Here is a 26,278-nt window from a genome sequence, read left to right as displayed (position 1 = left end):
ACCCAACCCAGGCCAACTAAACAACTGCAACAAAAAAATAGCCAGGTGTTGTGGCAGGCGCCTGTAATCCCAGCTACTTGGGAGTTTGAGGCAAGAGAATTGCTTAAGTCCAAGAGTTGGAGGTTGCTGTGAGCTGTGACACCATGACACTCTACCAAGGGTGACATAGTGAGACTCTGTCTCAAAAAAAAAAAAAAAGAATATTGTTTATGGTAAAACTCCTTTTATTTATCCAGTTACTTCCTGTCAGCCTTGTCAGACAAAAACTCCCATTTACTTTCCTTGCTGGTTTGCAACATTGTTAACACAAGCAACCTTGTTTAGGTACTATATAAATAGAGCTGTTCACACGTCCCATCCTGTGTTGGCTGCAGTCGTGAGCTGCGTCAGACCTTCCCATCCCATCTCTTTGTCTTTTATGTACACTAGGTCTCTTGTGTGACTTATTTTCTCAATTCCCCACTGTTTCTACTCTGGTTCGTTTACCCTTTGTGCTGGTTAGCAAAAGTCCATTTCAATAACTTGGAAGGTAGATCACGTGCTTATTCACCTAGCAATTACATTTATAAGGGAAGATGTTGGGAAGAGTCGGAGTAAGGTATGGTTGGCTACTCTTGGAGTCTGTCTCTGTCAGAGTCCAATCAGGGGACAGAAACCATCTCATCTTTATTTAAACAGAAAATATTTATTCATTTATTTATTTTTGAGACAGAGTCTCAAGCTGTTGCCCTGGGTAGAGTGCCATGGTGTCACTACTCACAGCAACCTCAAACTCTTAGGCTTAAGTGATCCTCTTGCCTCTACTCACAGCAACCTCAAACTCTTGGGCTTAAGTGATCCTCTTGCCTCAGCCTCCCAAGTAGCTGGGACTACAGGCATCCACCATAATGCCCAGCTATTTTTTGGTTATAATTGTCATTGTTTGGTGTGCCTGGGCTGGATTCAAACCCGTCAGCTCCAGTGTTATGTGGCTGGTGCCTTAGCCACTTGAGCTACAGGTGCCAAGCCTGCACAGAAAAAATTTAATATAAAGAATTATTAGCTGTGGCTCGGTGCCCCTAGCTCAGTGCTTAGGAAACCAACCACATACACTGGGGGCTAGGTGAACCCAGATTGGGCCTGCTAAACAAGGACAACAATAACAACAATGACAACAAATAGCCAGGCATAGCACCTGTAGTCCCAGCTACTTGGGAGGCTGAGGCAAGAGAATCACTTAAGCCCAGGAGCTGGAGGTTGCTGTGAGCTGTGTGAGGCCACGGCACTCTACCAAGGGCCATAAAGTGAGACTCTGTCGCTACAAAAAAAAAAAAAAAAGAATTATTAGCTGGGCATGGTGGCTCATGCCCGTAATCCCAGCACTTTGGGAGGTCAAGAGGACTCCTTGAGGTCAGATGTTTGAGATCAGCCCAGGCTGGTTAACTAGGTAATGGAAAGGGTAAGGGATCACAAGGGGAGAAACATCATAAAACAGCTACCAATCCCTGGGCTGAGGGAACAAAAAAAAGTGGTTGTAAATATTACAAATTTAGACAGGTGCGATGGTGCTAGTCCCGGCTACCTGTGTGGCTATTTCTTCTGAATCCAGGAATTTGATGTTGCAGTGAGTTATGATGATGCCACTGCACTCTAGCCAGAGCTACTGAGCAAAACTATGTCTCATTAAACAAAAAGAAAGGGGATATTACAATTTAGAAACTAAGAGCAGGAAGACATACCAACTGAATGATGCTGGTTTTCTTTTTCTTTTTCTTTTAGAGCCAGAGTCTCCCTTTGTTGCCCAGACTAAAGCTATTCACAGGCACAATCATAGTGCATTGCAGCCTCAAGCAAGCTTCTGGGGTCAAGCAATCCTCTTGTCTCAGCCTCCTGAGTAGCTGTGACTATAGGCACTTACCAATCACACCCCCAAAATCAGGTGTCTTTGAGATGAAGCATGATAAAGTTTGTTCTGCAATCAATGAAAATATCTGCAGGCTAAATTCAGCAGCTACTACAGGAAAGAATTGCTTCTCTCACATGAAAGTAGCAGGAAGGAGCAAATCTCTTCTTTTTTTTTTTTTCTTTTATTTTTTCGAGACAGAGTCTCACTATCTCACCTTCGGTAGACTGCCCTGGCGTTACAGGTCACAGTAACTTAAACTCCTGGGCTCAAGCGATTCTCTTGCGATAGCCTCCCAAGTAGCTGGGACTACAAGTGCCTGCCACAACACCCAGCTTTTTTTTTGTTGCAGTTGTCATTGTTGTTTCGCTGGTCTAGGCCAGGTTCGAACCCCGCCACCCTCAGTATTTGTGGCTGGCACAGTAACTACTGTGCTACAGGCACCGAGCCACGTCTGTCAGTTTTAATTCACTACTTTCCTGCAATAACACAAAGCCTAAGTTTCTCCCTCCATCCCCCACACCCAGGGCCTTGGGCTAGGATGCCCCTTCCAGCTCCCCCAACCTCCTTTCAAATGCCCCATTTCTTACAACTCTCAAAAACAAAGAATGTCATCTGCAACCAAAGAGGGCGCAGCCGAACCTTACTCCTTCCTGCCTTTATAGTTTACAAAAGCAGTTTTCCTGTTGTGTGGATTACGGCCTTCTTCTTGGTGAACACCACTCCCCAAAAGCCGCAAATCTCTTCTTCTCTTCCAGCTCTGCAGTCTCCCTCTAGTGCCTGCTATGGGGCAGAGCCAAACAGATCCAGCTGTGAAACAAAATGTGATTTAGGTCTACACAGTGGCTCATGCCTATAATCCTAGCCCTCTGGGAGGCTAAGGCAGGTGGATAATTTTTGAAACCAGCCTGAGTAAGAGCAAGACCTCATCTTTAATAATATCGAGGCATTGTGGCGGGCACCTGTAGACCTAGCTACTTGGGAGGCTGAGGCAAGAGAATCGCTTAAGCCCAGGAGTTGGAGGTTGCTGTGAGCTGTGATGCCACAGCACTCTACCAAGGGAGACATAGTGAGACTCTGTATCAGAAAAAAAAAAAAAAATAGGGCGGCGCCTGTGGCTCAGTTGGTAAGGCACTGGCCCCATATACTGAGGGTGGCGGGTTCAAACCCGGCCCCGGCTGAACTGCAACCAAAAAATAGCTGGGTGTTGTGGCGGGCGCCTGTAGTCCCAGCTACTCGGGAGGCTGAGGCAAGAGAATCGCTTAAGCCCAGGAGTTGGAGGTTGCTGTGAGCTGTGTGATGCCACAGCACTCTACCGAGGGCCATAAAGTGAGACTCTGTCTCTACAAAAAAAAAGAAAAGAAAAAAAAATAAATAATAAAAGGAAGGGGAAGAGAGAAGAAAAGTACATACATATATTTATTTACATATTTATATAGGTATCATTACAAATTTCATATATATTTATAATTATATTTCTTTTATAATTACTATACAATTATTACATATAATCATACATACAAAATCATATGTACATTTATGTACAATCATACATTAAAAAATAGGAAGAAAAGGCTTGGTGCTGTAGTTCAGTGGTTAGAGCGCTGGCCCCATACACCAGGGCTGGCAGGTTTAAACCCAGCCCGAGCCTGCTAAACAATAATGACAACTACAAAAAAAAAAAATAGGCACCTGTGGCTCAAGGAGTAGGGCACTGGTCCCATATGCCGGAGGTGGCGGGTTCAAACCTAGCCCCGGCCAAAAACCAAAAAATAAAAAAAAATAGCCAGGCATTGTGGCAGGCACCTGTAGTCCCACAGCACTCTACTGAGGGAGACATAGTGAGACTCCTTCTCAAAAATAAATAAATAAAATAGGAAGAAAATATGCATTGCCGTAACAGTTCTCATTTCTATAACTGGTCAAAGGCTATAGTTGACATTTATAACTTTTTTTTTTTGAGACAGAGTCTCACTTTTTCACCCTTCGTAGAATGCCATGGCATCATAGCTCACAGCCACCTCAAACTCTTGGGCTCAAGTGATTCTCTTGTGTCAGTCTCCCACGTAGCAGGGACTACAGGTGCCACCACAACACCTGGCCATTTTTAGAGACTGGGGTCTTGCTTTTTTCAGCTAGTTTTGAACTCCTGAGCTCAGGCAATCCAGCCCCCTCGGCCTCCCAGAGTATTGGGATTACGGGCATGAGCCACCAAGCCCAGCCCATCTTTTTTGTTTTTTTATGCAGGGTCTTAACTCTGTTGTCCATATTTTAATCCAGTGGCATCATCATAGCTCACAGCAATCTCAAACTACTGAGCTCAAGTGATCCTTTTGCCTCAGTCTCCCATGCAGCAGGGACTACAGGTGTGTACCACCATGCCAGGCTAATTTTTAAAATATTTTGTGGAGGCAGTGTGCGTAGTTCAGTGGGTAGGGCGTTGGCCACATACACTGAGGCTGGCAGGTTCACACCCAGCCAGGGCTGGCTAAAATCAACTATGACAACTGCAACAAAAAAATAGCCAGGCATTGTAGCAGGCGTCTGTAGTTCCAGCTACTTGGGAGGACTGAGGCAAGAGAATCGCTTAAGCCCAAGAGTTTGAGGCTACTATGAGCTGTGATACCACGGAACTCTACCAAGGGCGACATAGTGAGACCCTATCTCAAACAAACAAAAAAAAATACACACACATATATTGTGGAGATGGGGAGTCTCAGTATGACGCCCAGGCTGTTCTCCTGCCTTGACTTCCCAAAGTGATAGGATTACAGGTATAAGCTGCCACATCTGGCCTGACATTGTAAAGTTTATTTTTCTACTTTTTTTTTTTTTTTTGAGACAGAGTCTCACTTTGTTGCCTTTGGTAGAGTGCCGTGGTGTCAAAGCTCACAGCAACTTCAAACTCTTGGGTTCAAACAATTCTCTTGCCTCAGCCTCCTGAGTAACTGGGACCATAGGTGCCTGCTACAATGCCTGGCTATTTTTGGAGATGAGTTCTCACTCTGGCTCACTCTCAAATCTTTGAGCTCAGACAATCCACCCATCTTGGCCTCCCAAGTTATTTTTCTACTATTCATTCCGTATTACTTTTATCTTCTATCAGGACCTCAACTATTTAGAACACTTGTAGAGTGGGCCAAGCCTTTGCCTCTGAAGGATTTGAATCTATTTGAATCTTTTTTTTTTTTTGTAAAGACAAAGTCTTACTTTACCGCCTTCAGTAGAGTGCCATGATGTCACAGGACTCACAGCAACCTCTAGCTCTTGGGCTTCAGCGATTCTCCTGCCTCAGCCTCCTGAGCAGCTGGGACTACAGGTGCTCGCCACAACGCCCGGCCATTTTTTGGTTGCAGTTCAGCCAGGGCTGGGTTATGAACCCGCCACCCTCGGTATATGGGGCCGGCGCCCTACTCAGCCACAGGCGCCACCCTTTTTTTTTTTTGAGGCAGTGGCTCACTTGGTTGCCCAGGTGAGAGGGCTGTGGCATTGGCTTAGCTCACAGCAACCTCAAACTCCTGGGTTCAAGCATTCCTCCTGCCTCAGCCTCCCGAGTAACCAGGACAACAGGCACCCACCACAACACACAGTTAATTTTTTCTCTTTTTAGTAGACACAGGGTCTTACTCTTGCTTAGGCTGGTCTCAAACTCCTGAGCTCAAGGGATCCGCCCACCTCAGCCTCCCAGAGTGCTGGGATTATAGACATGAGCCACCATGTCCCAGCCAGGATTTGAATCTTTTTTTTTTTTTTTTGTAGAGACAGAGTCTCCAAGCTTTTGGGCTTACGCGATTGTCCTGCCTCAGCCTCCCCAGCAGCTGGGACTACAGGCACCTGCCACAACGCCCGGCTATTTTTTGGTTGCAGTTTGGCCGGGGCTGGGTTTGAACCCGCTGCCCTCAGTATATGGGGCTGGCACCCTACTCACTGAGCCACAGACGCCACCCCAGAATTTGAATCTTAAATGAGAGTATACCATTGTCCTTTGGGCCTACCTCCAGGTAAAGCTGTAATGCTTCAGCCTTCCACCATGGTGTGGTGCCAACAGATTGTGCAGAACCATCTGTAGACCAGGGTATAGTTTTCTCCTCTTTGGTCGTAAGCAAATCCCTATGAGAAGGCAGTGCAGTAAGAGCTGGGGTGACAGGAAAATTACTTGCTCACACCTTCCAGACTGGCTTGAGCCTCATTTCTTTCTTTTTTTTTTTTTTAATCTGTATCCATTTTATAGATGAGACCTTCATTTCCTATATACCATTTGCACCTGAAAATAAATTGCTTCTGTGCCTGCCCAACCTCATAGTTTGGTGGATAAAATATCACCTAACTCATGATAGGAGGCTTGGGTCACATGGTTACTTAATACCCTGTGGTTAAGAGCTTTCGATTTCTGGGCGGCGCCTGTGGCTCAGTCGGTAAGGTGCCGGCCCCATATGCCGAGGGTGGCTGGTTCAAACCCAGCCCCGGCCAAACTGCAACCAAAAAATAGCCGGGCGTTGTGGTGGGCGCCTGTAGTCCCAGCTGCTCGGGAGGCTGAGGCAAGAGAATCGTGTTAGCCCAAGAGTTAGAGGTTGCTGTGAGCCATGTGACGCCACGGCACTCTACCCGAGGGCGGTACAGTAAGACTCTGTCTCTACCAAAAAAAAAAAAAAAAGAACAGTTATCTGCAGAAAAGGGCATGGATGTACTCACTCCACAGTCCTAGAGGCCAACACTGTGATTCACCTGGTAGTGCTTGCCAGAGGCCCCATACAACATCCCTATTTGACGTGAACACTTTGAGTATCATTAAATCTGCTGGATCATAAGGTCCAAAGAAAGACCAGCTTATACTACAGCCAAAATTTATAGAATTTGGGACACCCAAATACCTCTCTTAAGTAGCAGGCCCATGAATATTTATGTTTATCTTCCACCTTTTATTTTGCATGTGGTTTTTTTTTTTTGTTTGTTTGTTTTGAGACAGAGTCTCACTATGTCACCCTTGGTAGAGTGCTGTGTCATCACAGCTCACAGCCACCTCCAACTCTTGGGCTTAAGCAATTTTCTTTTCTTTTTTTTTTTTTTTTTTGTGGGTTTTGGCCGGGGCTGGGTTTGAACCTGCCACCTTCGGCATATGGGACCGGCGCCCTACCACTTTGAGCCACAGGCGCCGCCCCTGCTTAAGCGATTTTCTTGCCTCAGCCTCCCAAGTAGCTAGGACCACAGTCGCCTACAACGCTCAGCCATTTTTTTGTTGTAGTTGTCATCATTGTTCTAGCAGGCCTAGGCTGGGTTTGAACCCTCCAGACTTGGTGTTTGTGGCTGGCACGCTTACTGCTGAGCTATAGGCACTGAACCCATCTTTCAAGTCTTTGATGGTGACACTAATATCTGCAATTTCCCCAGTGTGTTAGTCAGCTAGCACTGCCAGAAAATAATACCACAGACCTTCCAGCTTGAACAACAGAAATTTATATTCTCACAGACTCTGGAAGCTGGAAGTCCAAGATCAAGGTATCAGCAGGGTTGGTTTATGGGAAGGCCTCTCTCTGGCTTGTAGATAACTACCTTCTTGCTTTGTCAATACATGGTCTTCTTTTCTGTATATGTACACTCCCGGTGTTTCTCTTATACGGATCCCAGTCCAATTGCATTAAAGTACCACCCTTGGGATCTTATTTTGCCCCGGCCTGCGGGGAATTCAACGGGGACCTGGGAAACAAAGGGGTCAGTCGAATGAGGGGACAAGAGACACGAAAGAATGAGAGCAAGTCAAGAGTCTGATCAAGCTCCGAAGAGTTTATTTTTTCAGCTGGGCTTATAAGCATTCAAACGAGGAAGTAACTAAGGGCTGTTCCTAGCAGGGCAGGGAGGGGGCTAGTTTCTGGAAAATTACTAGGAGAAGGACCCTAAGGCGGGGGGTGCATTTTTGAGGAGATATGCAAGGGGAAAGTACCGTTGCTGTTTACGGTTGAATTCCTGAGAATAGTTTGCTCGTAAAATCAAGATAGCAAGGGGCATTTTTGTGATATGTTTTGGCTCCTGGCATTATTTAACTTTAATCTCTCTGTTGTCCTTGGTAGAGTGCTTTGGCACCATAGCTCACAGCAACCTCCAACTCGTGGGCTCAAGCAATTCTCCTGCCTCCACCTTCTAAGTAGCTGGGACTACAGGTGCCCACCACAACACCCGGCTATTTTTTGGTTGCAACCGTCATTGTTGTTTGGTGGGCCCGGGCTGGAATCGAACTCACCAGCTCAGGTGTATGTGCCTGGTGCCTTAACCACTTGAGCCACAGGCACTGAGTCATTTTTTTCTATTTTTAGTAGAGACAGGGTCTTGCTCTTGCTCAAGCTGATCTTGAACTCCTGAGCTCAAGCAATCCACCCACCTCAACCTCTCAGAGTGTTACAATTACAGGAGTGAGTCACCAAGCCCAACCTGCACAGTAATATTTTAAATTCAGAATCCAAGGGCCAGGCACAGTGACTCACGCCTGTAATCCCAGCACTCTGGAAGGCTGAGGTCGGTGGTTCACTTGAGCTCATGAGTTCAAGACCAGCTTGAGTGAGAGTTCATCTCTAAAATTAGCGAGACATTATGGCGGGCAACTGTAGTTCACAGCTACTCAGGAGGCTGAGGCAAGAGAATCCCTTGAGTCCAAGAGTTTGAGATTACTGTAAGCTATGACGCCAGGGCACTCAACCCCAGGTTGACTGAGTGAGACTCTGTCCCAAAAAATAAATAAAAAGGCTCGGTGCCTGTAGCTCAGCAGGTAGGGCGCAGGCCATAAACACCAGGGTTGACGGGTTTGAACCCAGCCCGGGCCTGCCAAACAACAATGACAACTACAACAACAAAATATCTGGGTATTGTGGCGGGCGCCTGTAGTCCCAGCTACTTGGGAGGCTGAGGCAAGAAAATCGCGTAAACCCAAGAGTTGGAGGTTGCTGTGAGCTATGACACTGCAGGACTCTACTGAGGGTGACAAAGTGAGACTAACTCAGAAAAAAAAAAAAAGAATCCATTCCCACATGTATTCTCCAGATTTCTGTCTACATGTCAGCAAAATCTTGCAATTATTTTGTTGTATAATTTATTTCCTTTTGAGTCAGATTTTATCCTTGCCCCCTTTGAAGAATGCTGATATTTAATCCTAGTTATGGGTCTAGTGACCACAAGTGGGGGCTTGGGTGGCTCTGGAGGAGAATGGCGTATCTATGCAAGGTGTATATTCTGCTCCAGGAGAGGTTATTACAGAGTTTGCAGGCAAGAGAAGGATGGTCTCCTCAGACACAGCAGGTAAAATGCTTCCACTGGAAAGAGAAGCTCAGAGAAAAGTGAGAATCTAAGATCGTCAGATTTGTCTGAGTCAAATAAGATCCCCCCATACCAAGTTTTAGGGTCTTACTCCTTCCCAGTCTCAGGAAAGACTTAAACTGTGAATCCAGTTGATGTGATTCTCCAATATGCACAATTTTTGTATTTTATTTGCAGCGAGTCTACCGCTGGTGTAGAGTCTCTGAGCTTGGAAGAAGAACCCAGACCACCGAGGAGGGATGCCACCTAGCTGGTGCTGGGATCTCTTGAGTGAGACACAACAAAGCTGGTACTGCAACTGTGGGAAAAACTGCCAAGTGTATTCAGCTGCTGCTATAGGAAGGCCTGCCACTGCCAGGCTGAAGGAGTGTTTCTAGAGTGATCCTCACAGGAATAGGAACCCAAAAAGAGCAAGTCCCTTCTTCCTCTGGCCTCGAGATCTCCCCCTGGTGGCCCTTGTTGGCAGAGTCAAACATAGAGCCTGTTGACCAAAGAGAAATATGATTTGTAGAGCCCCAGCTCCAGTATTTCATGGTAGAGAATACAACAGGGGAGGGGAGCAGGAGCAGTAGCTTACACCTGTAATGCCGGCATTTTGGGAGGCCAAGGCAGGATGATTCTTTGTTGAGACCAGGAGTTCAAGACCAACATGGGCAACATCCATCTCTATTAGCAATATAAAAATTAAGGGCCAGGTGCAGGGGCTCACACCTATGATCCTAGCACTCTAGGAGGCTGAAGCACATGGATTGCTTGAGGTTAGGAGTTTGAGACCAGCCTGAGCTAGAGTGAAACCCTGTCTCTAAAAATAGCTGGGCTTGTGGTGGCACCTGTAGTCCCAGCTACAAGGGAGGCTGAGGCAAGAGAATCACTTGAGCCCAAGAGTTTGAGGTTGCCGTGAGCTAAGACGCCATGGGACTCAACCACAGGGCAATGAAGTGAGACTCTGTCTAAAAAAAAAAAAAAAAAAAGATATATCATATATACATATATATTATATGTATATATGTGTGTGTGCCTGGTGTGGTGGCATGCACGTGTAGTCCCAGGTATTCTGAAAGCGGAGGTGGGAGGATAGCTTGAGCCCATGTATGGGGGTTACAGTGAGCTATGATTACATCACTGCACTCTATCCGAGGCAACAACACAAGACATTGTCCCCCAAAAAGAAGGGAAGGGTGGGTTTGGAACTGAGGGACAATAATTTATTAACTAGCACACGGATCTTTATAAAGTATTCCAAGAAAGAAGAGAGTTAGGTAAGAATTAACTGGATTTCAAGCAGAGATGGAAGGGATGGATATAGAGATCATGGGCCTTTCAGGCTTAGAAAAGCTGGGGCGGCGCCTGTGGCTCAGTGAGTAGGGCGCCGGCCCCATATGCCGAGGGTGGCGGGTTCGGGCCCAGCCCCGGCCAAACTGCAACAAAAAAATAGCCGGGCGTTGTGGCGGGCGCCTGTAGTCCCAGCTGCTCGGGAGGCTGAGGCAAGAGAATGGCGTAAGCCCAAGAGTTAGAGGTTGCTGTGAGCCGTGTGACGCCACAGACTCTACCCGAGGGCGGTACAGTGAGACTCTGTCTCTACAAAAAAAAAAAAAAAGAAAAGCTGACCATGGGGCGGTGCCTGTGGCTCAGTCGATAAGGCGCCGGCCCCATATACCAAGGGTGGTGGGTTCAAACCCAGCCCCCGCCAAACTGCAACCAAAAAATAGCCGGGCTTTGTGGCGGGCGCCTGTAGTCCCAGCTACTCGGGAGGCTGTGGCAAGAGAATCACTTAAGCCCAGGAGTTGGAGGTTGCTGTGAGCTGTGTGAGGCCATGGCACTCTACCGAGGGTCATAAAGTGAGACTCTGTCTCTACAAAAAAAAAAAAAGAAAAGCTGACTATTTATGGATAACAAATTGTACAAGGTAAGACCGAAAAGTTCTTGAACAACATGAGTTCAAAGATGTGATTATCTCTGAAGCAAATATCAAGTTAAGAGTGTGGCCTTCCCACTTATTATTTCCTATGGCTTCAATGAATATTGACCCAGATATTTGGTCAAACATTATTCAAGATGTTTCTCACCAGGCGCAGTGGCTATTGCCTGTAATCCAGCACTTTAGGAGGCTGAGGCAGGTGGATTGCCTGAGCTCACAGGTTTGAGACCAGCCTGAGCAAGAGTGAGACCACTGTCTCTAAAAATAGTTGGGCGTTGTAGTGGGTGCCTATAGTCCCAGCTACTTGGGAGGCTGAGACAAGAGAATTGGTGGATCCCAAGAGTTTGAGGTTGCTGTGAGCTGTGATGCCACAGCACTCTACCCAAGGTGACAGAGTGAGACCCTGTCTCAAAAAAAAAAAAAAAACTACAATAATCAAAACAGCATGGTACCGGCCGGGCGTGGTGGCTCACGCCTGTAGTCCCAGCGCTGTGGGAGGCTGAGGCAGGTGGATTGCCTGAGCTCAGAGGTTCAAAACCCATATGAGCAGCAGTCAGCCAGAGTAAGACCCCATTTCTACCAACAACATCAAAAACAGCCAGCACCGCAGGAGAAAGAAGAAAATCAACAAAAAAGGAGTACTTCAAACAAACATGAACAAGCACACTGAAATTAAAAAAAAAAAAAAAAGCATGGTACTGACATAAAGACAGAAATATAGACCAACAGAATAAAATGAGATTGTCCAGAAATAAATCCTTGCATATATAGTCAAATAATTTTTTTTTTTTTGTAGAGACAGAGTCTCACTGTACCGCCCTCGGTAGAGTGCCGTGGCGTCACACGGCTCACAGCAACCTCTAACTCTTGGGCTTACGCGATTCTCTTGCCTCAGCTTCCCGAGCAGCTGGGATTACAGGCGCCCGCCACAACGCCCGGCTATTTTTTTGTTGCAGTTTGGCCAGGGCTGGGTTTGAACCCACCACCTTTGGCATATGGGGCCGGCGCCCTACTCACTGAGCCACAGGCGCCACCCAGTCAAATAATTTTTGATGAAGATGCCAAGACCATTCAATATGGAAAGTTCAGTCTTTTCAAAAAAATGGTGCTGGGGGCAGCGCCTGTAGCTCAGTGGGTAAGGCACCGGCCCCATATACCGAGGGTAGTGGGTTCAAACCCAGCCTTGGCCAAACCGCAACAAAAAAATAGCTGAGGGCAGAGCCTGTGGCTCAGTCGGTAGGGTGTCGGCCCCATATACCGAGGGTGGCAGGTTCAAACCTGGCCCCAGCTGAACTGCAAACCAAAAAATAGCTGGGCGTTGTGGCGGGCGCCTGTAGTCCCAGCTACTCGGGAGGCTGAGGCAAGAGAATCACAAGCCCAAAAGTTAGAGGTTGCTGTGAGCTGTGTGATGCCATGGCACTCTACCGAGGGCCATAAAGTGAGACTCTGTCTCTACAAAAAAAAAAAATAGCTGAGCGTTGTGGCAGGCGCCTGTAGTCCCAGGTATTCAGGAGGCTGAGGCAAGAGAATCGCCTAAGCCCAGGAGTTAGAGGTTGTTGTGAGTTGTGACACCACGGCGCTCACTGAGGGTGATAAAGTAAGACTGTCTCTAAAAAAAAGAAAAATGTTGGGGGATGATGGGCGGAGGGAGAGTGATTGGTGGGATTACACCTACGGTGCATCTTACAAGGGTATGTGTGAAACATAGTAAATGTAGAATATAAATGTCTTAACACAATAACTAAGAAAATGCCAGGAAGGCTATGTTAACCAGTGTGATGAAAATATGTCAAATGGTCTATAAAACCAGTGTATGGTGCCCCATGTTCGCATTAATGTACACAGCTATGATTTAGTAAAAAAAAAAAAAAAAAAATGACTCTGGGAAAACTGGGTATCCACATGTAAAAGAATGAAATTGCATCCTTATCTTATATCATACACAAAAATTAATGCAACATGGATCAAAGATCTAAACATAAGAGCTGAAACTATAAAACTCTTAGAAGAAAACATAGGGTATAAATTTCATGGAAATTGGATTTGGCAATGATTTCTTTGATATGATGCCAAAAATAAGGCAACAAAAGAAAAGTAGAGGGCAGCTCCTATGGCTCAGTCGGTAAGGCGCCAGCCCCATATACCGAGGGTGGCGGGTTCAAACCTGGCCCCGGCCAAACTGCAACCAAAAAATAGCCGGGCGGGGCGGCGCCTGTGCCTCAGTGAGTAGGGCGCCGGCCCCATATGCCGAGGGTGGCGGGTTCAAACCCAGCCCCGGCCAAACTGCAACAACAACAACAAAAATAGCCGGGCGTTGTGGCGGGCGCCTGTAGTCCCAGCTACTCGGGAGGCTGAGGCAAGAGAATCGCTTAAGCCCAGGAGCTGCAGGTTGCTGTGAGCTGTGTGATGCCACGGCACTCTACCAAGGGCTATAAAGTGAGACTCTGTCTCTACAAAAAAAAAAAAAAAAAAAATAGCCGGGCGTTGTGGCGGGCGCCTATAGTCCCAGCTACTTTGGAGGCTGAGGCAAGAGAATCGCCTTAAGCCCAGGAGTTGGAGGTTGCTGTGAGCTGTGTGAGGCCACAGCACTCTACAGAGGGCCATAAAGTGAGACTCTGTCTCTACAAAAAAAAAAAAAAAAGAAAAGTAGATAGGGAGAGCAGAGAGAGAAAGAAGGAGGAAGGGGTGGGGTCTTGGTGTGTGACACACTCTTTGGGGGGCAAGACACAATTGTAAGAGGGACTTTAATTAACAAATGCAATCAGTGTAACCTGGTTTCTTGTACCCTCAATTAATCCCCAACAATTAAAAAAAAAGAAAGAAAAGTAGATAAATTAAGACTACTTTTCAGGGATCATTTCTTTTTTGTTTTTTGAGACAGAGTTTCACTTTGTCACCCTTGGTAGAGTGCTATGGAATCACAGCTCACAGCAACCTCAAACTCTTGGGCTAAAGCGATTCTCCTCTCAGCCTCCCAAGTAGCTGGGACTACAGGCATCTGCCACAACACCCAGCTATTTTTAGAGACAAGGGTCTCACTCTTGCTCAGGCTGGTCTCAAACCTGTGAACTCAGGCAATCCACCTCCTCAGCCTCCCAGAGTGGTAGGAATACAGGCATGAGCCACTGCGTCCGGCCTGGGATCATTTCTATAGTTCGTTACTAGAGAAATTTCTTTGAACACGTAGAGTACCAGAAACCACTAGGAGGAGGTGCAGCATTCTCTTCTAGGGTTGTTTTCTTGTAACCCTCATTTGCCGCTTATGATCTCGCTACTAGGAAGTTAGAGGGAGAGGACAATCTGAGTGGTTCCTTTTTAAAAAGAAAGGGGGCTGGCATGGTGGTTCATGCCTGTAATCTCAGCACTCTGGGAGGCTGACAAGGGTGGACCACTTAAGCTCAAGAGTTCAAGACCAGCCTAAGCAAGAGAGAGACCACCTCTTCATTAAAAATAAAAAAATTGGGCGCTCCTGTGGCTCAGTGGGTGGGGCGCCCGAGGGTGGTGGGTTCAGGCCTGGCCCCGGCCAAACTGCAGCAAAAACATAGCTGGGCGTTGTGGCGGGCACCTGTGGTCCGCTACTCGGGAGGCTGAGGCAAGAGAATTGCCTAAGCCCAAGGATTTGGAGATTGCTGTGAGCTGTGACACCACAGCAATCTACCAAGGATTAATAAGTGAGACACTGTCTCAAAAAAAAAAAGAAAAAGAAAGAAAATAAAAATTTGGGCAGCACCAGTGGCTCAGTGAGTAAGGCGCTGGTGCCATATACTGAGGGTGGCGGGTTCAAACCCGGCCGTCTGCCAAACTGTAACAAAAAATAGCCAGGTGACAAAGCGAGACTCTATCTCTTAAAAAAAAAAAATAGAAGAACTCACCCAGTGGCCTGTAGTCCCAGCTACCCTGGATGCTGAAGCAAGAGGATCTTTTGAGCCCAAAAGGTTGAAGTTGCTTTGAGCTATGATGATATCATGGCACTCTAGCCCATGTGACTGAGTGAGACTCTGTCTCAAAAATAAATGATGATTTTTAAAAAGGAAGGAAAAAAAAAAGATTTTTAAAAAGGAAGGAAAAAAAAGAGTAGATAAATTGAACTTCAGACTTGGTGCCTGTGGCACAATGGTTACAGCACCAGCCACATACACTGAGGGCAGTGGGTTCAGGCCTGGCCCCGGCCAGCTAAACAACTGCAACAAAAAATAGCCGGGCGTTGCGGCAGTTGCCTGTAGTCCCAGCTGCTCGGGAGGCTGAGGCAAGAGAATTGCTTAAGCCCAAGAGTTGGAGGCTGCTGTGAGCTGTGACGCCATGGTAGTCTACCAAGGGCAACAAAGTGAGACTCTGTCTCAAAAAAATAAATAAATAAATTGAACTTCAACAAAACTAAAAACTTCTATGTATCAAATGACACTATCAAGAGGGTAAAAAGGCAATCCACAGAATGGGTGAAAATATTTCCAAATCATGTATCTGACAAAAGATTAATATCCCAAATATATAAAGAACTCTAAAACCTCAACCAAAAAACAAAGAAAAAATCCACCCTAAAATGGGCAAGAGACCTGACTAGACATTTCTCCAAAGATACACAAATGGCCATAAGAACATGAAATGATGTTCAACACCACTAATCATCAGGGAAGTGTAAATAAAAACCAAAATGAAATATCATTTCACATCTTCCCAATAGGGTGAATATTATTTTTAAAAAACAGCAGAAAATAACATGTTAGTGAGAATATAGAGAAATTAGAACACTTTTGCATTGCTGGTAGGAATATACTTATTTATTTATTTTTTTAGAGACAGGGTCTCACTTGGTTGCCCTCAGTAGAGTGCTGTCATTACACAGCTCACAGTAACCTCAAACTCTTGGGCTTATTAAGCAATTCTCTTGCCTTGGCCTGCTGAGTAGCTGGGACTACAAGCACCTGTCACAATGCCTGGCTCTGTTTTTGTTATTGTTTAGTAGGCCCAGGCCAGGTTCCAACCCACTAGCCCCAGTACATGAGGCCAGCACCCTAACCACTGACCTACAGGCTCCGAACCTGCTGGTAGGAATATAAAATGATACAAATGCTGTGTAAGACAGTTTGGCAGTTCCTCAAGAAATTAAATTATAGATTTACTGTAGACCCTAGCCAGGCACGGTGGCTCACGCCTGTAATCCCAGCACTCTAGGAGGCCAAGGCTGGCGGATTGACTGAGCTCATGGTTTGAGACCAGTTTGAGCCAGAGCAAGACTTCGTCTCTAAAAATAGCCAGGCATTGTAATGGGTGCCTGTAGTCCCAGATACTTGGGAGGCTAAGGCAAGAGAATGGCTTGAGCCCAAGAGTCTGAGGTTGCCGTGAGCAATGAAGTGAGACTCTCTCAAAAAAAAAAAAAAAAAAAATTACTGTAGACCCAAAAGAATTGAAACCAGGGACTTGAACAAATATTTGAATATCCATGTTCCTAACAGTATTATTCATAATAGCCATGAGGTGGAAGCTAGCCAGGTGTTCACTAACAGATGAATGGATAAACAACATGTGGTACAATGAAATATGGTTATTCAGGCAGCGCCTGTGGCTCAGTGGGTAGGGTGCCAGCCCCATATACCGAGGGTGGCACGTTCGAACCCAGCCCCGGCCAAACTGCAACAATAAAAAATAGCCAATAAAAATAGTGGCGGACGCCTGTACTCCCAGCTACTCGGGAGGCTGAGGAAAGAGAATCGCCTAAGCCCAGGAATTAGAGGTTACTATGAGCTGTGTAATGCCATGGCACTCTACCGAGGGTGATAAAGTGAGACTCTGTTTCTAAAAAAAAAAGAAATATAGTTATTCAAGGCTGGGTGTGGTGGCTCACACTATAATCCTAGTACTCTGGGAGGCCGAGGTGGGTGGATTGCCTGAGTTCACCGGTTCAAGACCAGCCTGAGCAAGAGAGAGACCCCATCTCTAAAAATAGCTGGGCATTGGCTAGGCACCTGTAGCTCAGTGGTTATGATACTGGAGTTTCAGGTTCTTAGTCTCGAAGGACCACAGGATCAGTGGTAAGTCAGGATTTATTCACAGAAACAAAAATAACAACAACTGCAAAAACCAAACCTCCTGGCAGAGAGGACTCAAGAGGGGAACAAGCTCTGCTGCTCCCTCTTTGGGATGTCTGTCCTCAGGCTTTCTGCTCAGTGGTTTATAAAGTGGCGGGGGTGGGGGTGGGGGGGTGGTTCTGCTAGGGTGTGGGTCTTGTTAGTTACAGCTAGCTGTCCAATGAACTCTCAGGCCTTGGAAACTGACATGAAATTCACCAGTAAGAAGTGCAGGTGGAGGAGACAGCAAGGCGCCATCCATAAAACTGACCAGCCAGAAGTGCACGGAGACAGCAAGGCGCCAGCCTCTCCCCCAGCATCAATACGGCCAGGGCTAAGGGGGCAGGTCGTGGTGTTGCCTTGTCCTGCATCAGTTAAGGCACTGCCACATACACCAGGCAGGTGGGTTCGAACCCAGCTGGGGCCTGCTCAACAACAATGACAACTACAACAAAAAAATAGCTGGGTGTTGTGGCGGGGGCCTGTAGTCCCAGCTATTTGGGGGCTGAGGCAAGAGAATTGCTTAAGTCCAAGAGTTTGAGGTTGCTGGAAGCTGTGACTGAAGCCATAACACTCTACCAAGAGCGCGACAAAGTAAGACTCTGTCTCAAAAAAAAAAAAAGAATATACATATATTCAATCTTAAAAAGAAAGGAAATTCTGCTGCCCAGGGGCAGTGGTTCACACCTGTAATCCTAGCACTCTGGGAGGCTGAGGCAGTTGGATTCCTTGAGCTCAGGAGTTTGAGACCAGCCTGAGAAAGAATGAGACTCTATTTCTATTTAAAAACAGAAAAACTGGCCAGATGCTATGGCTCACACCTATTAGCACTCTGGGAAGGAGAGGCAGGTGGATTGCCTCAACTCAGTAGTTCAAGACCAATCTAAGCAAGGTGTAGACCCCATCTCTACTAAAAATAGAAAATACTAGCCAGTTGTTATGGCTGGCACAACTGTAGTCCCAGCTAATCAGGAGGCTGAGGCAGAGAGTCACTTGAGCCTAAGAGTTTGAGGTTGCTGTGAGCTATGATACTACAGCACTGTAACAAGGGTGACAAAGTAAGACTCTGTCTTTAAAAAAAAAAAAAAGTAAATTTTTTGTTGTGTAATATTTTACCGTGGTTTTTAAAATGGTTAAAATGGTAAATTTTTTTTTTTTAGACAGAGCCTCAAGCTGTCACCCTGGGTAGAGTGCTGTGGCATCACAGCTCCCAGCAACCTCCAACTCCTAGGCTTAAGCAATTCTCTTGCCTCAGCCTCCCAACTAGCTGGGACTACAGGCGCCCGGCCATTTTTTTTTTGGTTGTAGTTGTCGTTGTTTGGCAGGCCTGGGCTGGATTCAAACCCGCCAGCTCTTGATGTATGTGGCTGGTGACTTAGCTGCTTGAGCCACAGACTCCAAGCCTAAAATGGTAAATTTTATGTGTATTTATTTATTTTTTGCAGTTTTTGGCCGGGGCTGGGTCTGAACCCGTCACCTTACCCCTTTGAGCCACAGGCCTCACCAGGAAGTGATTGATGAAAGCTGAACATTTGGGCGGCACCTGTGGCTCAGTCGGTAAGGCGCCGGCCCCATATACGGAGGGTGGCGGGTTCTAACCTGGCCCCGGCTGAACTGCAACCAAAAAACAGCCGGGCGTTGTGGTGGGCGCCTGTAATCCCAGCTACTTGGGAGGCTGAGGCAAGAGAATCGCTGAAGCCCAGGAGTTGGAGGTTACTGTGAGCTGTGTGATGCCATGGCACTCTACCGAGGGCTATAAAGTGAGACTCTGTCTCTACAAAAAAAAAAAAAAAAAGAAAGCTGAACATTCTCCAGTAAGTAGATCGTACTCCCCCAAGGCCCTATCAGATGTGGCCATGAAGAATGTCAGTAAGGAAGAGCTGCCCGGCGCACATCCAGCAACTCATGGAGAACAATACACAGGTTCTAACCAAGGAAATGCCCTCAGCTCCAGGGAAGGAGGCTTTGATATGACTGGCCAGTGGGAGTTCAGAAGTACTTTGGACAAGTTACTATTGTACCTCTTCCATGCTACTTTGTCTCTATAAATGTGACTACTCTAGGTACTTCTATTGTACCTCTTTCTTGCTTTTCTTTACTGAATGGGAGTTTGTATTGAGGTTATCTTTTTCTGGTTCAACAAATGTGTATGTACAGATAACTTGGTTTTTCAGTTCATAAATCTGAAGCTGATTGAGACTTTAGCTGAATATAGTGACTAGATGGGATTTCCCATGGGAAAGGGATGAGGATATTCTGTGAGGAGAAACAGGCATTTGGCTCAGACTCTGATATACAAGTATTTGTTTCTCTTCTCCTTGAACCTGCAGCCAGACTTCACTTCCCAGTAGCGCGAGAGATTTAGCAAATAAAAATACAGGATTCTGGCTTGGTGCCCATTGCTCAGTGGCTAGGGTGCCAGCCACATACACCAGGGCTGGTGGGTTCGAACCTGGCCTGGGCATGCTAAAAACAACAATGACAACTACAACCAAAAAATAGCCAGGCATTGTGGTGGGTGTCTGTAGTTCCAGCTGCTTGGGAGGCTGAGGAAAGAGAATTGCTTAATAAGCCCAAGAGTTTGAGGTTGCTGTGAGTTGTGATGCCATAGCACTCCATCCAGGGCAACAGCCTGAGATTTTGTCTCAAAAAAAGAAAAAAAAAACAAACAAAACAGGATTCCCAGCTATAACTTTGCATTCCAGATAAACAATGAAGAAATTCTTAGTAGACCTATGTCCCATGCAACATTTGGAACATAATTTTACTGAAAACTTATTTGTTGTTTACCTCAAATTCAAATGTAACCGGGCATGCTGTTTTTTACTAGAGAACCCTCCTTCTCACTTCCTTGCAGTTAAATGTGACTAAGTTCTAGACAGTGAAAATGATATGCATCTATTCCAGTATTCCAGGCCAGCCCCTTATGCCGGAGGTGGTGCCTGTGACTCAAAGGAGTAGAGCACCAGGCCCATATGCCGGAGGTGGGGGGTTCAAACCCAGCCCTGGCCAAAAACTGCAAAAAAAAAAAACCTCTCTGAAAGTAAAGGACTTTGAGGAGCTAGAGGAAGGCAGCATCACAACATGGAGAAGATTAGGCAGAACCGGTCTCCCTTTCCAAACCTGCACTAAACCAAACCACAATATAAACAAGAAAAAATTTTTTTTTTTTTTAAGACAGAGTCTTACTCTCTCACCTAGGCAAGACTGCTGTGGCCTTGGCCTAGCTCACAGAAACTTCAAACTCCTGGGCTCAAGTGATATTTCTGCCTCAGCCTCCCAAGTAGCTAGGACTACAGGTGCCTGCCAGGACACCCAGCTAATTTTTCTATTTTTAGTGGAGACAGGGTCTACCTCTTCCTCAGGCTGGTCTTGTTTTTGTTTTTTTTTTTAATATATTTATTTCCCTACAGGTAATTTTTGTATAGCTTCAACATTTTCTCCTCAAAAAGACAAAAAGTCTCAAAGTTTAGAACTGGATCACTTGGCCCTTTCTTTTCTTATCTCCTCCCAGTTCAAAATGCTTGCATCTCTTAATGGCCAGCATCCTCTTGGATCTGCAGTTAGGCTCCACACATTCCAGCCTTAGCACAATCTTCTTTGTGGTTTTAGCCTTCTTCCGGAAAATTGGCTTTGTCTGCCCACCATAGCACTCTGCTTTCGATCATAGCACCTCTTACCTTGGGCATACAAGGAATCCTTGCCCTTCTTATACTGGGTCACTTTGTGAGGCTGATGCTTGCCACACTTCTTACAGAAAGTTCTTCGGGTTTTAGGTACGTTGACCATCTCTATAGTAGAACTGTCTCTACGATGAAATCGCGAAGCTTGGCGTCCACAGCCCTTGCCTCCCGCCGCTGGTGCTCACAGGAAAAAGTCTTTTTTTTTTTTTTGAGACAGAGTCTCACTATGTTGCCCTCCGTAGAGTGCCAGGCACCCGCACGATGCCCAGGTATTTTTTGGTTGTAGACTCTGTCACTGTTGTTTGGCAGGCCCAGATGGGATCGAACCCACTAGATCCAGCGTATGTGGCTGGTACCCTAGCTGCTGAGCTACAGGCACCGAGCCTCAGGGTGGTCTTGAACTCCTGAGCTGAAGGGATTCTCCTGCCTTTGCCTCCCAGAGTGCTAGGTTTACAGGTGTGAGCAATCTTGCCTGGCCAAGAAAGGAAGGTTTATTATTAAATCAACTGAGTTCGGGGAGTTGTTTGGTATAGCAGTTAGCTTACCTTGACTAATACTCCTAATCCTTAAATTATTATTTTTTCTTTTCTTTTTTTTTTGTTTTGTACAGGCAGAGTTTCACTTTACTGCCCTCGATAGAGTGCTGTGGCGTCACACAGCTCACAGCAACCTCCAGCTCTCGGGCTTACGTGATTCTCTTGCCTCAGCCTCCCGAGCAGCTGGGACTATAGGCGCCCGCCACAACGCCTGGCTATTTTTTTTTTGTTGTTGTTGTTGTTGTTGCAGTTTGGCCGGGGCTGGGTTTGAACCCACCACCCTCAGTATATGGGGCCGGCGCCCTACTCGCTGAGCCACAGGCGCCGCCCATTATTTTTTATTTTCTCTTGAGACAGAATGTCACTCTGTTGCCCTGCCTAGAGTGCCATAGGGTCATAGCTTATGGCAACTTCAAACTCTTGGGCTCAAGCTACCCTCTTGCCTCAGTCTCTCGAGTAGCTGGGACTAAAGGCACCTGCCACAATGCCTGGCTAGTTTTTTTTGTTTGTTTTTTTTTGTTTTTTTTTTGTAGAGACAGTCTCACTTTATGGCCCTCGGTAGAGTGCCGTGGCCTCACACAGCTCACAGCAACCTCCAACTCCTGGGCTTAAGCGATTCTCTTGCCTCAGCCTCCCGAGTAGCTGGGACTACAGGCGCCCGCCACAACGCCCGGCTATTTTTTTGGTTGCAGTTTGGCCGGGGCCGGGTTTGAACCCGCCACCCTCGGTATATGGGGCCAGCGCCCTACTCACTGAGCCACAGGCGCCGCCCTAGTTTGTTTTTTTTTTTTTTTAAGAGATGGGGTCTCTGGCTTGGCACCTGTGGTTCAAGCGGCTAAGGTGCCAGCCACATACACCAGAGCTGGCGGGTTCGAATTCAGCCGGGGCCTGCCAAGCAACAATGACAACTACAACCAAAAAAATAAATAAATAATAATAATAGCTGGGCGTTGTGGCGGGCGCCTGTAGTCCCAGATACTTGGGAGGCTGAGGCAAGAGAATCACTTAAGCCCAAGAGCCTGAGGTTGCTGTGAGCTGTGATGCCACAGCACTCTACCAAGGGTGACATAGTGAGATTGTCACAAAAAAAAAGGGGTCTCGCTCTTGCTCAGGCTGGTCTCAAACTCCTGAGTTGAAGCATTCCACCCTTCTTGGCCTCCCAGAGTGCTAGGATTACAGGTGTAAGCCAGTGAACTTGGCCTCTAATCCCTAAATTCAATAGCTTTTCTTATTCTTTCCTTCTCATTTTTAAAGTCTAAAGAAGGTGTTTTTTATTTATTTATTTATTTATTTTATTATTATTATTATTGCAGTTTCTGGCGGGGGCTGGGTTTGAACCCACCACCTCCAGCATACGGGGCTGGTGCCCTATTCCTTTGAGTCACAGGTGCCGCCCTATTTATTTTTTGAGACAGAATCTCAAGCTGTCGCCCTGAGTATAGTGCCATGGTGTCATAGCTCATAACAACCTCAACCTCCTGTGCTCAAGTGATTCTCCTGCCTCAGTTTTTCTATTTTTAGTAGAGACGGAGGGTCTCACTTTTGCTCAGGCTGGTCTTGAACTCATGGGCTCAAGCAATCCACCTGCTTTGGCCTCCCAGAGTGCTAGGATTACAGGCATGAGCCACGGCACCCGGCCTATTTATTTTTTAAGACACAGAGTCTTGGCTAGGGCGCTTGTAGCTCAAGCAGCTAGGGTGCCAGCCACATACATCAGAGCTGGTGGGTTCCAATCCAGCCTTGGCCTGACAAATAACAATGACAACTACAACCAAAAAATATCTGGGCATTGTGGTGGGTGCCTGTAGTCCCAGGTAGTTGGGAGGCTGAGGCAAGAGAATCGCTTAAGCCCAGGAGTTTGAGGTTGCTGTGATCTGTGATGCCACAGCACTCTACCCAGGCAACAGCTTGAGACTCGAACTTGCTTTGTTGCCTCGCCTGGAGTACTGTGGCCTGAGCTCACTGTTCCTCAAATTTCTGAGCTCAAATGTTCTTCCTATCTAGCCTCACAAGTACCTGGAATATAGGAGTGTGCCACCATGCTCAACTAATCTTTTATTTTTGTAGAAAAGGGGTCTCACTATATCGTTCAGGCTGGTCTTAAAACTCCAGGGTTCAAGCAATCCTCCTGCCTTAGCCTCCCAAAATTCTGGGATTATAGGCATGAGCCACTGTGCCTTAAGTCAACTCTATTTTCCCCCAATATTATGGCTTGTTTCTGGTCCTTTAATGGGAATAAAATAATTACCATTCATGAAGTTCTTACTATATGCCAGGCACCAGGCTAAGTGCTAGATGCTATCACTCCCATTTTACAGATAAGAAAATAGGTTTGAGAGGTGAAACCCCTTGTCCAAAGTCAAACAGCCCCTCCTTCTCTCTACTGGTTTCTTTTTTTTTTTTTTGGTGGTTTTTGGCCAGGGCTGGGTTTGAACCCGCCACCTCTGGCATATGGGACCGGCGCCCTACTCCTTGAGCCACAGGCATCACCCTCTACTGTTCTTTTTGACAATCCCATCCAAATCACTGCTGCTGTAATTGTCATATGTGGATGGCTCCTTGACCTCCTTGTCTCCAGTTCCGCATTTCCTGGCACATGAATGTGCTGCTGGCATTGTAAACTCAACATCTTCAAAATGCAGCTATTCCTTCGTTAGTGCTGTTATAAACACTATTTTTTTATTTTTGGCCGGGGCTGGGTTTGAACCCGCCACCTCTGGCATATGGGGCCAGTGCCTTACTCCTTTGAGCCACAGGTGCTGCCCTTTTTTTTTAGAGACAGGTTCTGTTGCCTGGGCTAGAGTACAGTGGTATTATCATAGCTCACTGCAGCCTCAAATTCCTTGGCTGTGATCCCCTTGCCTCAGCCTCTTGAGTAGCTGGAACTACAGGTACATGCCACTATACTTGGCTAATTTTTTAATTTTTTGTAAAGACTAGATCTTTATAAAATGTTGCTCAGGCTGGTCTTAAACTCCTGACCTCAAGCGATCCTCCTGCCTCAACCTCCTAAAATGCTGGGATTACAAACCTGAGCCACCATGCCTGGCCTATTCTAGATACTTTTCATGTGGTAATAGTTCCCAGAACTACCCTATGAGATGTTATTATTCACATCTATGAAGTATTATCTTCATTGTACAGATGAGTAAACTAAGGCTTAAGAGATTCAGCATCTGCCTCAAGTTTACACGGCTTGTACATGGTAGCATTAAGCTTGGGGCCGATTTCAAGGCCTAGATTGCAATAAGGATAGCAGCTCAGCTCCACTCACACGGTGCTCTCCCTATCTCATATTGTCCCATATCCTACCTTCTGCATTCATTCTCGACACTTCATTATTATTATTTTTTGGGCCAGGGCCGGGTTTGAACCTGCCAACCCCGGTATATGGGGCTGGTGCCCTACTCCTTGAGCCACAGGCACCATCCACGACACTTAACTTTCAAATCCTACTATCCTTCCAAGTCCAGTTTAACTGCCATTTCCCCACAAAGTCTTTTTAGGTATCCCAAGCTGGAAGGGATCTTCTTGCATGAATTTACAAATGACACAATCTATACTTCACTTACCTTTTTCTAAGTGCACAAGTAAAACTTTAATTCATCCTCATCATAAAGTTTCAAATAGTAAAAAAAAAGTTTAAGTGTCCTTTCACTCTCCACAATTGATCACTTTCTGCCTTGAATAATGTTTCTGTGCATCTGCTAGCAACTCTTATTAGTTATTTGAGCCTGAACTTATTACATTTTTAGATGATAGTAAGAGGGTCTGGTCAAGAAAAGAAGTGAATTTTTTCCAGTGAGACTGCTAAAGACAAGTCAAACACTCCCTCTCCTTTCACCTTTATTAAAGAACAAAAAAGCATCTACTTCCAGGTACTGGAGGCATCTGGTTTCTGTTTCAGCCAGGTCTCAGAAGGAAATGACTTTTCTCTTAAATTGTAGGCACCCCACCCAGCTGTGGCATTGTTGGACTTCAGGGTAAACAGGAAGCTTCCTGCCTTAGGCTCTTCATGTCCCTCTCCCAGACTATTAAAGACTGTTAATAGGATGATAAAAGGACAGCTGCTGGCCATAAAACAGCCCATTCCTTAGATCCTTAGGGAACAGCAACTAGATTCCTCCAAAGCCAGAGAAAAAACTGTGTCTGTCTCCAGGTTGTACAAGGTGCATCCACTTAGCTGGGGTCCTCTGGGTTTTTGGATGAGATCTAGCGCGGAGGTTAAGCTGACACTGCGAGAGTAGTGAAATTACACCTATTCTGTGAGGTTTCAGTAGCCTCTTCCAGCAGGGGAATTATCAGTCCTGATTTCCCCCCAAAAGGAGGGAAAGAGGAGACGAGGAGAGCTAAGAACCCAGTGGTCCTACTTTAGCAATGAAGAGCTGAAACAGGACCAAAACTCCTCCCACACACAGGGTGAAAGTCCCTGGATTTGCAGCTGCTGGCAAGGAGAGAGGGAACTGTTTCTGCCAACTGGAGAGACACTAGGGCAGGAGTGATCATCTTTTGCCAAGAAGGGCACTCGGTGTCTTGGCAGAAAGCAGAGGGCTGCCCCGATCTGTGTGTACATTTTCAGAAGCATTTGACTCAAGACCAAATTCTCTCAGCTGTGCTAGCACTGCAGCGATGGATGGGAAATGCTTACTGGCCAGGCTGACCAGAAGCTCCAACAGAGAGTGCTGGGGCTCAGCCAGGAGCTTCCCTTCAGCTGGCAAGTTTAGCTTTCTGTCACGGTCGGAGGGAGTGTGTCAAAATTTCAATTCTCAGGGCTCTCCAGAAGCTGCTTGTGATTACCCATCTGTTTTGAAGAGTTTCTGCTTATTGGAATTTTGGGCTCAAATGGGGAGTAAGTGAGGTGATGATATAAAGCTAAACTCTGGCTCAAGGAA

The 26,278-nt window shown here is 46.3% G+C and overlaps 2 pseudogenes; one reads left to right on the top strand and one right to left on the bottom strand.

Moving 5' to 3' along the window:
- Positions 1 to 14,229: 14,229 nt before the first annotated feature.
- On the top strand, positions 14,230 to 14,411 carry LOC128575753 (uncharacterized; annotated as a pseudogene).
- A 6,153-nt stretch (positions 14,412 to 20,564) lies between these two features.
- LOC128575417 (60S ribosomal protein L36a-like) lies at positions 20,565 to 21,018 on the bottom strand (annotated as a pseudogene).
- Between the last annotated feature and the right edge of the window lie 5,260 nt (positions 21,019 to 26,278).

The sequence above is a fragment of the Nycticebus coucang genome, chromosome 22 (genome assembly GCF_027406575.1).
Source record: "Nycticebus coucang isolate mNycCou1 chromosome 22, mNycCou1.pri, whole genome shotgun sequence".
Classification (NCBI taxonomy): domain Eukaryota; kingdom Metazoa; phylum Chordata; class Mammalia; order Primates; family Lorisidae; genus Nycticebus; species Nycticebus coucang.
The sequence above is the reverse complement of the archived record's forward strand: the minus strand, read 5'-3'. Positions and strand labels throughout refer to the sequence as shown.